The sequence below is a fragment of the Choristoneura fumiferana genome, chromosome 4 (assembly GCF_025370935.1).
Source record: "Choristoneura fumiferana chromosome 4, NRCan_CFum_1, whole genome shotgun sequence".
Classification (NCBI taxonomy): Eukaryota; Metazoa; Arthropoda; class Insecta; order Lepidoptera; family Tortricidae; genus Choristoneura; species Choristoneura fumiferana.
The window spans coordinates 11,532,612-11,546,886 of record NC_133475.1 but is presented as its reverse complement, the minus strand read 5'-3'; the positions used below and the strand labels follow the sequence as shown (position 1 = coordinate 11,546,886).

The following is a 14,275-nucleotide window of genomic DNA, read 5'->3' as shown; positions in this document are numbered from 1 at the left end:
TCGTTTCGGGGTTCATCGCTCTATTTACAAAGGCAGCGCGCTCGAGGCAGAACTTAGGTTTGGGGTTGCACTATTTCTTTGTTGGGGCTCTGAAGCGAAGGCGGTGTCTCGACTCAGTCGAGGGAATCCGATATTGCGTCAAGTGGAGCGTTCGTGGAGTATTGTGCACTTTTATACGCTATTGTCAGTCTGAACGATGCCACTTCGGCCCGCTCCAATGATTGCGGTATCGTATTCTTTAGAAAACACTCATTTAGCCCGCTCAGGATTCTTGCATTGTGATCTTCCTTAAGTGGTTTCTAAGTTAAAACCAATATATACGGTGTAGGTATGTTAAAACAGCAGATAAAAACCATTCATCTTTTGGTACCATAATTCTGGCAAATAAATAAATACTATACTTACTATACTATACTAAGTACCATTTATAAGTAAGTTTGGTAAGTCCATTTTATCAATGGGCATTCAGGCGGAGAGAGCGTCTTCACTCTTCACCTTTATGTAGTAGTATTCCATTGGTCCGCACGTCTGCACGAAGCGGTTTGCTTCATCTTTCATAATGCGAACTGCTATTATAAGGAATGATATTCGCTCCCATCGCTACGACTGTATTTCAGGATAAATACAACCTATAGGGCTCTTCAAGGCTAGAGTGAGTAGGCTGTTACTGAACCAGAGATACACCTTTGGCCTCATCGGCACTTTTCATCAGGTGACTGGACTTTTTTTTAGAAAAATATGGCGCTGTCCATTGGAGGACAATTTTGCCAGTGTCTAGTAGGTTTTGCCGTTGTAAGGTAAAAAAAATCTAGAAAACGAAATGAACAGAAATGAAACTATTTGATTTTTTGCAATGAAAAAATGAATCTTCATCAGGTGAAATCATGGTGAAATAGGGGTCAATCCTCGGTCAATCACTTGTCAGACATATGACATAATGTAAATAAAGTAGTGTTAGCCCTCTTTTGCTAGCATACGAAATTGTAAATAAAATATATGTAAAATATAGTAGGTAAAAAAAAATTGAATCATTGTGTATATTGTAAATATGTCAGTAGTTTAAAAAATATATTAATATATGGGTTCACTTCTATGAAACATTAAACAGTGAAATTACTGGCACGCGAGGAATCCCATCTTAGGCCTCTAGGTTGGCAACGCGTCTGCAATACCCCTGGTGTTGCAGATGTTTATGGGCGGTGGTGATCTCTTACCATCAGGAGACCCATTTGCTCATTTGCCATCCAGTCGAATAAAAAAAACATTGTGTGTTGAATGGAGGTCGAGTACCGTTAATAAGTCAAAAGAGTTTACATATCAGAAGGCATCAACGAGTTGTTTCTTATGTCACAGAAAACAACTAATTATTCATGTCATGACACTAGTGAAAACGTCAAACGTACTTCAAACGAATTTGCTAAGATTGGCACTTGATTGGCACACAAAATTCCTGTAAATTATCAGTATGGCTAATTTACCGGAATTTAGTGCCCACCCTTCATACTTTTGGAGCTGCTTAACCCTACAGGAAGACTGCCCGTTTTATACTGCCAGAGATCCCACCTTGTACTATTTTGCGTTCGGTTTGGGGGGTCTGTACTTACTTTTCATGATAATGATACTAATAGACATGAAAGCTTACTGGTCATTGGATAAGGTTCAGGAAAAGCTTGATTTTTACGTCAATCTTGTGCGGAAGAAGGTGCAGCTCGTGCAAAAAGATCAGCAACGTTTGATGTCTACGCAAGAAAGGACACAGAAGCAGCTACAGCGGAGCCGTCAATGTTCAAGGGTTTTGACAGCACTGCGTGGCGCCCTGATGAACAATGAAGTCTCTCAGTTTTCTGACCTCAGAAGCATCGCTGAGCAGGCCATGACTTGCCAGCCGACTTCAGCACAGCGCGCCATGTGGCCCATCAAAAAAAGCGAAAACCTCACTTCCTAGATGTAAAATCTAACGTGGCTTTTCTTTTCTACATTTATGTTTAAACCTGTGCACATGTTTAGCAAATTGAAGCGTGTATCTCCAGAAACATGTTCATAAAACAACAATAAAAGCTAGCACGGCAACCCCTGGGGCATATCCCCGTTCAGTTCGCAGACACTTCGACAGGAAGATATACGGAGTAAGTAGCTACGTCAGGTAATACTCAATGTATAGTAAGACATAGTGGAGAGTTTAAAGTGATTAGTTAAATATATATTGGTTTCTATGTGTCGTGAATGTTTAGATAATAAAATACTTAAACGCATTGTTTGTAGTTTTATTACAAGAGTTCACTTCCATGAGAACAATTACCCTTACATCCATCATCATCCAATTTATGTTGTCAAAAGATATTATAACGGAGTAAAACAAAGTACTTATGTTTGTACATAAACAAAAATAATGGTAAGTACACATCTCATCAGGGGACCTGTTGTTTCGCCGAGTTTCATTACGCAGATTTTCGTTTCGCAGACAATTATTGGCAGATTTTTCTTTTGGCTGAGCAACGTTTGGTATAATTTCGTTAAGCCTATTATTCGTATCGCCGAGTAGTTGGCAGGAAGAATAGGGAGAAGCAGATTTACATTTAGTAGATTGTTTGTTTCATAATTGTTTCAGTAAACCGAACAACTGTTCGTCGAGACACAATAAGCAGAGTTATCATATGGCATTCATATTGTTAAGTAGATTTGATGTTTATTCGATTTTTGTTTCGTAATCTGCGTAGATAAAATCGCCAAACGACAGGTAGGATTTTACTGAGTTGACTATAATAAATATACTAGCTTTTATCAAAATGAAGTTAGGTGCGACGACGAGCGTCAGCGAGGAGGAGTGTTAGGTAGAATTGCGACCAACAACGCACGAGCCGAGCGAGCGAAGCGAGCGTGCCGCGGCAGCGGCCGGCGAAGTGCCAGAACCGTACTGCTAGCATCGCGACATTGTTTGTTTAGACTCCAATACAAAATAAATACAAATGATGGTCAAAAATACGTTTATTACTTGCGTTATAATATGTTTAAAACTTGTGAGGGTACATAAGAAAATCATAAAGAATGCGCGGTCAGCACGGCGTGTAAAAATGCCAATAACGCCATAGTGTAATCCACACATATTCGCGGTATTGAATGCCATTCCCCATGCGAAACGAAAAGATGCGAAAAGTTGATATGCGCACCGTTATAAAAGCGAAATGTTGTTCGACCAAATGTGCAAAATGTGTAGTGATTAATAGGCTAAACGAATTTCTGTAAATAGTTGTTCGGCTTACTGACTCATATGCCAAGTAAATAGTCTGCTAAAGGTTGAGTTATGAAACGTTAGTCTGCGAAACAATACATCTGCGTACAAATTCATCGGCGTACCGTTACTCGGCGAAACGTTGTCTGTCAATCAATAATCTGCCTAAAAATAGTCGGCGAATCATTAGGTAACAATCTCATCATCATCATCTCATTACATTACTAGCTGTTGCCCACAACTTCGTCTAAATCCGCGAATAGAATCAATTTATTTGGTGTAAAAAATTATGTAACTTTCTATTACTGAAATTGTTTTAAAAAATCGTTCAGGAAGACAAGAACAAGTGGGTCATCTGATGGAAAGCAATCACCGCCGCACAAAAGGAACTGTAGTAGAATGCCAGTTATTAAGATGGGAGAGTTAGTAGAGACAAACGCACAAATTTCACATTTTTATTCACTACTGGCTTTGTCCCGCGGCTTCACTCGCGTTAAATTTGAGTACATGTATAGATTTACTTTCTACGAATATTTGTTTCGTGTTTTGATTGATTTTTCGGGGGATTATTATAGAAATACAGATATACTTAGGTAGACGTTGTCTCAGACAAATAGCAAATTATCGAATTAAAAAATAAACCTAAATCATAATTCATACAAACTTTGAACTGCTGTTTCACATATTCAGGGGTAGAATTCAGTAAACACTAAAGTGCCCACGTGTTGCTTTTGACCGCAAATTCGTACGCGATGTAGTTAGCTATAAAATAATTCCCGCGAGATAAGAATAAGTAAATCCTATTGAAACAGGCTTCTTTTATCTCAGAAAATCGCAAAGTTCCCGCGGGGCGTGATAGATATAACTCTTTAGGTCGATTTACATTTTTTCGAAGAAAAAGTTGCTAATAATTTATTACGAGTAAGTATGTACTTATTTTATATGTAACAACTTTAATTGTTTGTTTTTGTACAATTGTCATGGCATAATACATATATTTGTGACTAAAGTTTTTTATCTATCTGTCTATGGTTACGGAAATAGGGTCATTTTGAAGTGAAAATATAAGTCCCGTTTATTCCCCGCGTATTCCTTGGGAGTTTCGAAAAATCCTTTCTTAGTGCGCGTCTATTAAGGAACATATTATATTCCAAATTTCAAGTTTCTAGGCCCAGCGGTTTGGGCTGTGCGTTGAGGTTGAGGTTTGCCTTTTATGTATATAGATTAAATCAATTATTCAATTAAATTTATCGATATACGTACCCCGTCTTCTAAATTTAGAGTTAATTCGGCTAAATCCTTCCTCCATGGCTGAATAAGCACAACTTAGGTATTAATTTCAGCGTCATCTGTAAGTTTAGGAGGGTACTCGATAGTCGTAGCACACTTGAAAAAAAGTCTGCACCTCCTTCCTAAGAAGCGTCATAACCTAACCCAACCTAAACCCCCTTTTAAAGGGTTGAATTTTATATAGGTAATAATAATAATAATAATAATCTTTATTTCATCATCATCATCATCCCAGCCTATATACGTCCCACTGCTGGGCACAGGCCTCCTCTCAGAACAAGAGGGCTTGAGCCATAGTTCCCACGCGGGCTCAGTGCGGATTGGGAACTTCGCACGCACCATTGAATTGCTTCGCAGGTTTGTGCAGGTTTCCTCACGATGTTTTCCTTCACCGCAAAGCTCGTGGTAAATTTCAAATGTAATTCCGCACATTAATTTCGAAAAACTCAGAGGTGCGAGCCGGGGTTTGAACCCACGACCCTCTGTTTGAGAGGTGATAGGTCAAACCACTAGGCCACCACGGCTTCAAATCTTTATTTATCTTTCATAAAATACAATTTTAACAAACTACACTTATTAAAAGGGACAAATAAAACACATTACCCTAAACTAGGAAATTCCTGTGTTTCAGGTGTAGATGTAGAAGGGTTTATCAATCAAACTTAAATATCTTATCACATGCAAAATATAAGTAAGGAAGTAATTTTAGCATCAAGGCGTTTTATAAAATTTTAATTAAAAACTAACATAAAAACTACGAGTACTAACTTATGTACTTATCTTTATTTATTTTATATATACAATACAATACAAATATTCTTTATTGATCACCAAAAGCAGTACAGACATTACAAAAAAAATCAGGTAGACAATAGGCGGTCTTAATGCTAAAAAGCGATCTCTTCCAGGCAACCATTTCTGAGAAATTAATAAATATGAAATATAGCCTATAACCTGGCCGGAGATTTTCTCGACAGATTAGTAAATTTTGCATCAACACCCGTTCAGCCGTTCTGGGTGGAAAGATACAGGGCGCTAAAGTGCTTTATTACATTACAATCTAGCCTATCTAGGCTAATACGCAATTTATCTTTAACTTAAACTATCTTATCAGAATTTAATTTAAGAAAATGACTATTGGCAGTTCTTAGTTTCTTAAGGGGAAGACACTATGTTCATGTGTTCTTTTGTGCACTGCAAACATTCTTATCACTAGTCACTATTCTAGCACTACACTAATTCAAAAGGCTTAATTGTTTTGAGTCTGAATATTATGAAATAATAATGTTAGTTTTAGTACGGTCGGTTCCCTAACTTTTTTATCCTTTTTCATACTAGTTACACAGAAAAGTGGATACACTTATGTTAGGGAGCCGACTGTACCAATTCGAATCAGCTATGTTCAAAACACCTTTAGTTTCATAATACACAATTATTGTTACACTAGAGCACGTTAACAAACTCGTCGATAAAACTTAACAGCGCAATACCATGTATATCGTAGCACTGTTAAAACAATTTTAGATAGCACAATCGTATTCAATGTTGGCGCAAAACTCAGAATTGGCCCCCAGATGCTGTTGCCATTAAATGGCGAGCACGAATAGCGCCGCTATCTTGTACGGGGTGAAGTATGCATGAACTTAAAACGAATCTAAGACAGGAAGAGGCACTAGTTAAAGTTAAGCAATTAAGACGACAGCAACCGGCGAGATTGCATCAAGGGAACTTCTTGTTTTCGTTCCTAAAACTATCTTCATTACATCTGTGTATCCGAGTGCGGGCCAACGCAATGTTTTGTAGCCACACGTTTCCGCAGAAACCAAACACCTTAGGTAAACTTACCTGATAGTGTTACAGTTGGAGAGTCTCCAAAGCTATAGCGATGACATTAACTATTTAACAATTATCATCATCTTGGCCTATACAAGGTGTTAATTAAATAACTGAAAACCTCAGACACCCCAAAAATATTTTTTTCATTTTTAAGTCAGTTTTGAATACCTTCATTATTTTAAAAGATATTCGTGTTTGCTAAGTCAGTAATTCTACGTCATTTCTAACTCTTCGCTCATAATATTTTAGAAGGAAATCACACTCACTCACACTGACAGCAAAACGGCCAGTTTTAAATTATCGAAATAGTATGCAACCTCGCTAAAATATTTGATTGGCGCCTGTTGCAGTCGTAACTTTTAGACTGGGCGCAATAAAAATGGGGCTTAAAAACACAAACACAACCTAATTTAAAACATAGTGTAATCAATTCTACTGTCGATTCTGAGCAAACTACTTTCCGGTTTTCAATTATTTAATTAACACCTTGTATATGATATGCTGCTGGGCCCATGTAAGTTGTTTTTTATCACTTCTTGTCGTCAGTTGGTACTGCATGAAGATTCGAAGATAATTATATTAATTAGCATTTTTTTAATAGCCTGTAATGTCCTATGCTGGGCAAAGGCCTCTCCTCAGGATTTGCAACTAGTCCTGTCGGTACTTGTCTGGCCAGTCTCTGGAAAACGCGTCTAGGTCATACCGCCATAGTCAGTAAAATTTTATTCTAATAACTGTGTATTGGAAAATATTTCATAAATAGTTTTATACAAAACGCGTCTGTCATATTCAGCTGGGAGGCTGTTTTTTTATTTTTTTATTTATAATGTGAACACTGTTTTGTCAATGTTTAACCACATTTTATTATTCGTTCATGAGCTAGTATGACGGTGTGTATTCCAAATAAATAAAATAAAAATAACTAGAAAAAATAATAGAATAATTTACAATTAATGCACTTAATTACACAAAAATGGATAAAACTACTATTATTAACCAAGTATTTGAATAGGAATGACGTTTAATGTGTTAACCAAAAAGCTTTATAAAAGGACGCTGAAAAATTCTTCTCATCGAATAGCCCTCCGTACTAACTTTACGAACGCAAAATTAACTTCAGAAAAAAATAAAAAATGAGACCATATAATGAAAACGATGTGTTGTTAAATACATTAGATGGTACACACCTAGTTAACTGATAGGACGGGACAGTTCATGCATTCACCACTCAGCAACACCCTAGAGGATCGATCGGAAACCACAGGAAGTGGAGAATCTAGTGAACGAATGGAATAAAACAAAATGTTGAGTGTTTTTCTTTTATTTCACACAACTCACACACAAATTCTCCCAGGCGTCTCTAATAAATAATCCTTATAACATAATACACTCACTTAACTTAGTAGTTAATTTTATTCCAAGCTTCAGTTTTAACTTACAAAGAATACAAAGCAATTCTTATACGAGACTTAAATTAAAGTAAAGTTAAAGTTAAGTACCTAACAAAATGTTTTGGTTTTTCAGCTTTCAGTAGCCTTAATGTCGGCGGCGAACAGAACAACGAACAATTGAACAGTTAAAACGAAAACTTAACATAAAATTAACATACACAGCCATATGAATTAACAATTAGGTATATCGCAATCCAAACTTAACAACAATTCAACGCTTAAAACTATGTAACATTATCAACAATAACATCAGCGGGTTAACGAAAACAATGGTAACAATTTGGATGCGTAACGATTATTTTATCCTCGCGAACAATGACTTTGTAGTAGTCGTTATTCAGGATCAGCGGTAGTTTGTGGAATGCTATTTTTATTTACGTACGATGTACGTACAAACGCGGCAAAACAGGAAAAAATGTTGCTTTGAACACACAAAACGTTAGAAATGTACTATTGTAAATTTTGTTACATGTGGTAGAGGAGAAAAACATCGTTAGGCACAAGACACGGGTGTGTAAGACGTTTTTGTAATGATTATATTTAATTCCACCAAGAATTAAGTGAGTATCTTTACGTCAATACACTTTGTCCCGACAAGATTTTTCGTATAAAGGAAAAACCTTGACGGAAGAAATTAAAACAATCGTGCAAATACAGGGAAACAACAACAGGCACATGAGTTAAGGCACATCGTGATTGTTTCGAACAAATAATAACAAGTTGATTAACAAAGGCGACAACCGGTAAGAAACAAGAAATAGAAGACTGTTTGTTTCTTCTTTACGGGAATAGGGTTCTTTAGATGACATTGACAATAAAGAACCTTTTCTTTTTCTCAGTAGCCAATAGTGATAAAAGTAAACAGAACTTTAATTTAAATCGATGAAGGGCGTTAAACGGTTTTCAGAGCAAAACAAAAATTCAACTTTTTTATTTTAACAGTTAAATCAACAAAGATGTAATTAACGAAAACAGCAAGTCAAGTTATTACTGACTTAATAACGATAAAACAAAAATTCAACGAGTTTCATGCAGCTAAATTGAATTGTGGAGTCGATAAACAATTGGTTTAAACAGGAATTTTGGTGTAACAAAACAAAAACTCAACTATTATAACACAAAAGTAACACCGATTTAAAAAGTAAATAACAGAAATGAAATCATAAAGTTACAGATCAACTGTTTATCAGTTACGATGATTGAAACAAACGACGAAAATGCAGCCAGGCCCGCTGGCTGCTAATTTATGTGTTCAAACAAAAAATCAACAATTTAAAACAAAAACTTGAACAAATTCCTTCAAACAATTAATACGTGATCGAAATACTTTATCCTCATTTAATTGCTGAATTTATTTTATCTACTTGGGATTTAATAGCAATATGGGTGAAGCACATGAACAATTATGTTTAGTGTTAATTGAAACAGTTAAATACCTAAGTACGTGAAAATCAACCAAAACTTTTAAATTGATTATTACAACGAAACTGATGAAAAACCGTAACAACTTCAAACTCAGGATTAATAACCAATTACAAAACTTTAACAAACACGATTTAGCTTAATGGAAATGATAGGTAAGTACTTTAGAAATAGCTGCAGACAACAGAAAAATATGTTCGTGATCGAAAACTTAACTGTAAAACAATTAACTGATAACAATGTTTAGTAACAGTGAAACAAAATTAAACGCAACAATGAGCCGCTCAATAACTAATGAGTAGAACAAAAACTTGAACTTAACAAAACTTGAAAACACAACAATGTGCACCGAACATTAAGGCATTTAAAAAAAATCGTTTCGTAAAAGAAGTCAGAACACCTACATGACCTACTCCCTCTAATCAAAATAAAAAAAAACAGCAACCTATTATCTAAATACGCCTACATAACCTAACTAAGGTAACCTGATAATCTATCCTAAGCTCCATTCTAACTTTACAAGTATCTACTCTTAGAGGTACCTACTGTGACAATTCCATCTCTGTTAAATCTGAATACGTGTAAAAGTGATTTATTCACCTTATTTCAGCCTTGGTGTTGCGTTGAGCCCATTTTCGCAATAAAATGGTGTATTTACTTTTTCTTTCTCTGCACCAACGTCTTTGAACTTGCTTATTGCAGTCCTACTGCTGTTGGACAGTAAAAGATTTCATGCTGCACCATCTATAACAAAATAAATACAAATTAAAGAACGATAGAAAAGATACAGAAATGATATAATTTTAAAATATTACTATGTAGTGGGCACAATAAAGAGACAATTTTTGCTTACCATTTAGAATTTCTCGAATCACCCTTTCTGTGCAGTAGCGTAAAAGATAAAATTGCATCGAACTGTCAGTGTTTACGTTATTGAAAGAAAAATATTAACTTCCACTTTGCTACAAATTTCAACTGATTGTGAATAAGTTTGTTTACTTCAGTGATATTGCAAAGTACCGTAACTTTCAGGGGTCCGATGGAAAGTCGGACCCCGAAAATGTCGACTATAGCTGTGCCAATTCCGAAGTGATTTGTTCCAAGGCGGACACCCTTATATATGGGTCCCAAAATCCCTCCCCGATTCCCGAGTGACCGTGGGAGCGCGTGCGCACGTGGGCTCTCCTTTCCTTGCGTTAGCGCACACAATGCCTCCCTTTCTTTTGTACGCATTGATTTCGACCCCTCGATCGTCTTTCCGTCTATCTGTGTTTACCTGTACTTGCTTAGGGGAGAAACCTTGCCCGGTGGGAACTGCGCAATGCTCGTAACTGAAATGGGATTGTACTACGCGATAATCATAGGATTTTAAGAGGGTTCGTAAGTTGCTTCAACTTTCGCACGGTAAGAAGTCATTGTCATGTAAATCAGTTTAGTGGGAATAATAAATAGGTACGTTTATGAAATTATGCTAACTTCATTTTCAACTACCTATCGCCCGCGACTTCATCTGCGAAGGATTCGTTTATCGCTATCCCAACTATGCAATTTTCCGGGATAACTGTATTAATAGTATTCTATATGTTATGAGCCATCTGTGTGCCAAATCTAATCGAATCCACTTAAGACGGCTAGTACGGTCTAGGGTTAATAAATTCAATCATTAACCCTAGGTAGGGATGACAGTTTCAAACATTTTGACACTGCTTAACCCTGACTTACCTTTACTTTGTATGTAAGTAACTCTGCTCTGCGCAAGCGCCTAAGCCGTTTCGCGTGATAGAATATCAAAAAAACAAACATCCGAATATTTTAAATTCCAAACTTTCACATAAAATAATACTTAGTAGGATAGCGATTCTGGGCAAAATTATGTTCTATTTGCTTCCAATTTTTTTTATATAAAAATGACAATGGATTGACACTATTTTGACAGAATCGCAACACTGAACAAAAGCAGCCTCAGCCGTCCTCTTCTAATAGAGAAACAGTTGTAACGGCCATTTAACGGTGTAACGTGTCCTACGTCACACATGCCCCATGTCACTTATGTTTTCATGTTCATTGTCTTTTTATGTCTTAGAGTTTCCATCAGAAAATTAAAATGTTTTACTACTCTCTAGTAATAACCAAAACTCACGAAAAGTAAATAAACGTAGCTAAAGATTATCCGTTCTATTAGATGACATAGACATAGACATAACTTTATTTCGACATCAAACTTAAAATAACACATAATTTACAGAAAAGAAAAACATTTGATATATCACCCTTCAATTGTTTTTTTCACAATGCAGCGTCTATTCTGCGTTTGAATTTCGAATATATTTCTTTTAATCTAAAGCCTAAAGTCTAACCCCCTTATTCATAAAACTTAACAAGCCTATGTTAACTAACAAATGCTTTGTCCCTTTCTAACAAATACAAATGTCGAAGTGACAGATAAGGACAAACGAATTTTAGCGACATTTTAACTAAAATAGGTTTGATTGTCGTTTATGAATAAGGGGGTAAGTCTAGGCTAAAAGCGGGATATAATTAATTTTTACTTTATTTATTTAATTTGGCATTATTTTATTACAGTAAGTTATTTTCTGATTTGATTTGTAATTGGGAGATAATATAATTTAATTTAACATTGTTTAGTTTAATTTAATTTGATTTGATTGGTATAATTTTAAAATGATTTAAATAAATTTTATTTACAGCCAAGCAGTTATAAATACCTATTTGAATTGCTTGGCTGTGGTAAAGTAAAGGTAAACTTTCGTGACACCAAATGTGTAAGTAGGTCTATACACATGGCAAGCTAAGTAAAAATCAAAGAGGGTGTAATGTAAACAGAGCTACATAAACCCAGTGTGCTTATGAGTTGAAGTCATTAATTTGCGAAGCTCACAAAGCTTAACGGGCTCGCTAGGCGATTGACTTACCCCAAGTGTTTTGCTGCAGAACAAAAGATCTTTTCAGCCCTCCCTCTACCGCGGTACCGAACGTGCTCAGGTTAAAATAATGAGACCTTTAATTTAGTCAAGGAAAAAAAACAAGTACTCATTACTTCAAAGTGGACCCCGTTCGTTTGCTTGGCCGGAAAATGTTTAATCCAAATTTAATTAACCATGAATGTCTTGTTGATGTTTTCGTAGATTATTAGAGATATTATAACAATTTTATTTTTATTTCAAACTGGCAATGTAGAGAAAGTATTAAAAAAATAGCAATCATCGTCTGACTGTATTATTTTCCTTACCAACGGAAAACTAATAGACGGGTCTTGTCGTAGGTAGGATACATGAAAAACGCAAAGCAGTAGCGTACATATATTCAAGTTTGCAGCTTCAAAAGACATGTGCTAACCTCATACATATGTAGCAATAGAGACACTGCGTATTTTAACTTTTCTTTTCATTATATTTCCTAAACTTTGTTTTCTTAAACATTCTTCTTAGCAATGATGGTCTTTCCGAAAAAACTGGAAATGTAAAAAAATTACACGTAAAATTACAGAATAAAATTCGACAAACCCCTCTAATTCGACATTAATTTAGATAACTAATTATAACAGCTAAACACGGTTGCTGGTTGTAGCAAAGGCTTTACCCAAGCTTTAGAGATATAGATTAATTAGCTTTACCACAATTTTTTATTGTGCGCAGACAAAGCCGCAGCATACTCATGGCAATCATATAATATTTTTGATTGATGATACAAAGACCAAAAGTTGAAATGCTTATTATTGTTTTCTAGACGTTATGCTTCCGGTTTAGTAGAACTTTCCATAACCTACAAAAATTATAAGTAAAAGTACGTATCAGGTAAGACAATCTTTGCCAAAAGCAAAAACGTTTCCTAAATTAACAGAATAAACCTGTTACTTCCTTTAACACCTATATAATTATGCTTGTTTATGTCGGCAACAGCAACGTCAGCAACGTATTTTACATCATTATCTATTAAAAATACGGAAAGGAATCGATGTACTTGCGGCAGAAACGGCCAGGTGCAAAACGTGTTGCACCCGATAGCTTTAACCGTGAAGTTTCTCACGGTTAAGCTAGCTCCTATACTATTGTGTCCGATTACACCTTTAGGGTTCTAAACTACAACTTATCGCGTTATTCTTTTTAACACCAACTGTACCGTTTAAGACTGGTGCGCAGAATATGGTGTACAGTACACGACTATTATAATAAATGTAAACCTTTAGGTAGGTGTGAGTAAATATAATATACCTATAGGTTTACTCCTTCACGCTAAAACGGCTGGACGGATAATATTTGATAAGCTGGACGTCTAGAATTAACACCTAGGCTTCCTTTTATCCCGGTATTCTTACGGGATTGGAATAAAATCTTGGAATATAAAGACTAGGATTAAAAACACGAAATTTGGCGCGGGTATCTTATAATGCAAATGTTAATGAAATCCACGATGATTTTTTTGGGAATTCCCTTGGGAATATACTAAAATCCTGCAATTTCAATTTTACAGCTGGATCTGATGGAACACACGTGCGAAGCTGTGGGTGAAGCGTGGTTAAGTATAATGTATACGAGATTAGACAAGACGTTCAAAGAATGTCAATAAATTACGTGATTACGTATGGCTCTTCTGTTTTCGAAAGTTTAAGTAAGTGTTGCGCGTTTTATGGACTCGTAAGTTAGGTACTTACATAAATATGTTGATATTTAAGCAAGAAGAAAATTAAAGCTTTAGCTGAACTCTTCTTTACGTTATCTTTTTTGAACTTACAGTAAAGTATAAGCTACATAATTAAAAAAAAAAAGAAACATTTAAATTCTCCTTGTGTATATTATTGAATTTGCCTAATTAAAATCCAAAAAAAAAACTTCAACCAGAGTATAAGTCTTCAAATATAAGCGAGTCTATAGGAATGGGCGTAATAATGTCCGTTTCAATAAATACTTAATTCAATGTTCCGCTGATCACCAAATTAGACGCCGAATAGATAGATGGTTTATAAATTGTTCATTGAACAGCGCTCGGGCTCGTTAATAATTTTAGGTATTTTATTTAATAATAGTGT

General features: G+C 35.6%; 1 long non-coding RNA gene across 1 annotated transcript; it reads right to left on the bottom strand.

The window, feature by feature from the left end:
* Positions 1-7,660: 7,660 nt before the first annotated feature.
* On the bottom strand, positions 7,661-10,399 carry LOC141427054 (uncharacterized). Its single transcript, XR_012451297.1, has 2 exons — positions 10,082-10,399; positions 7,661-9,972 (listed from the first exon to the last, which is right to left on the bottom strand). It is a non-coding gene; the product is annotated as an uncharacterized lncRNA (long non-coding RNA).
* Between the last annotated feature and the right edge of the window lie 3,876 nt (positions 10,400-14,275).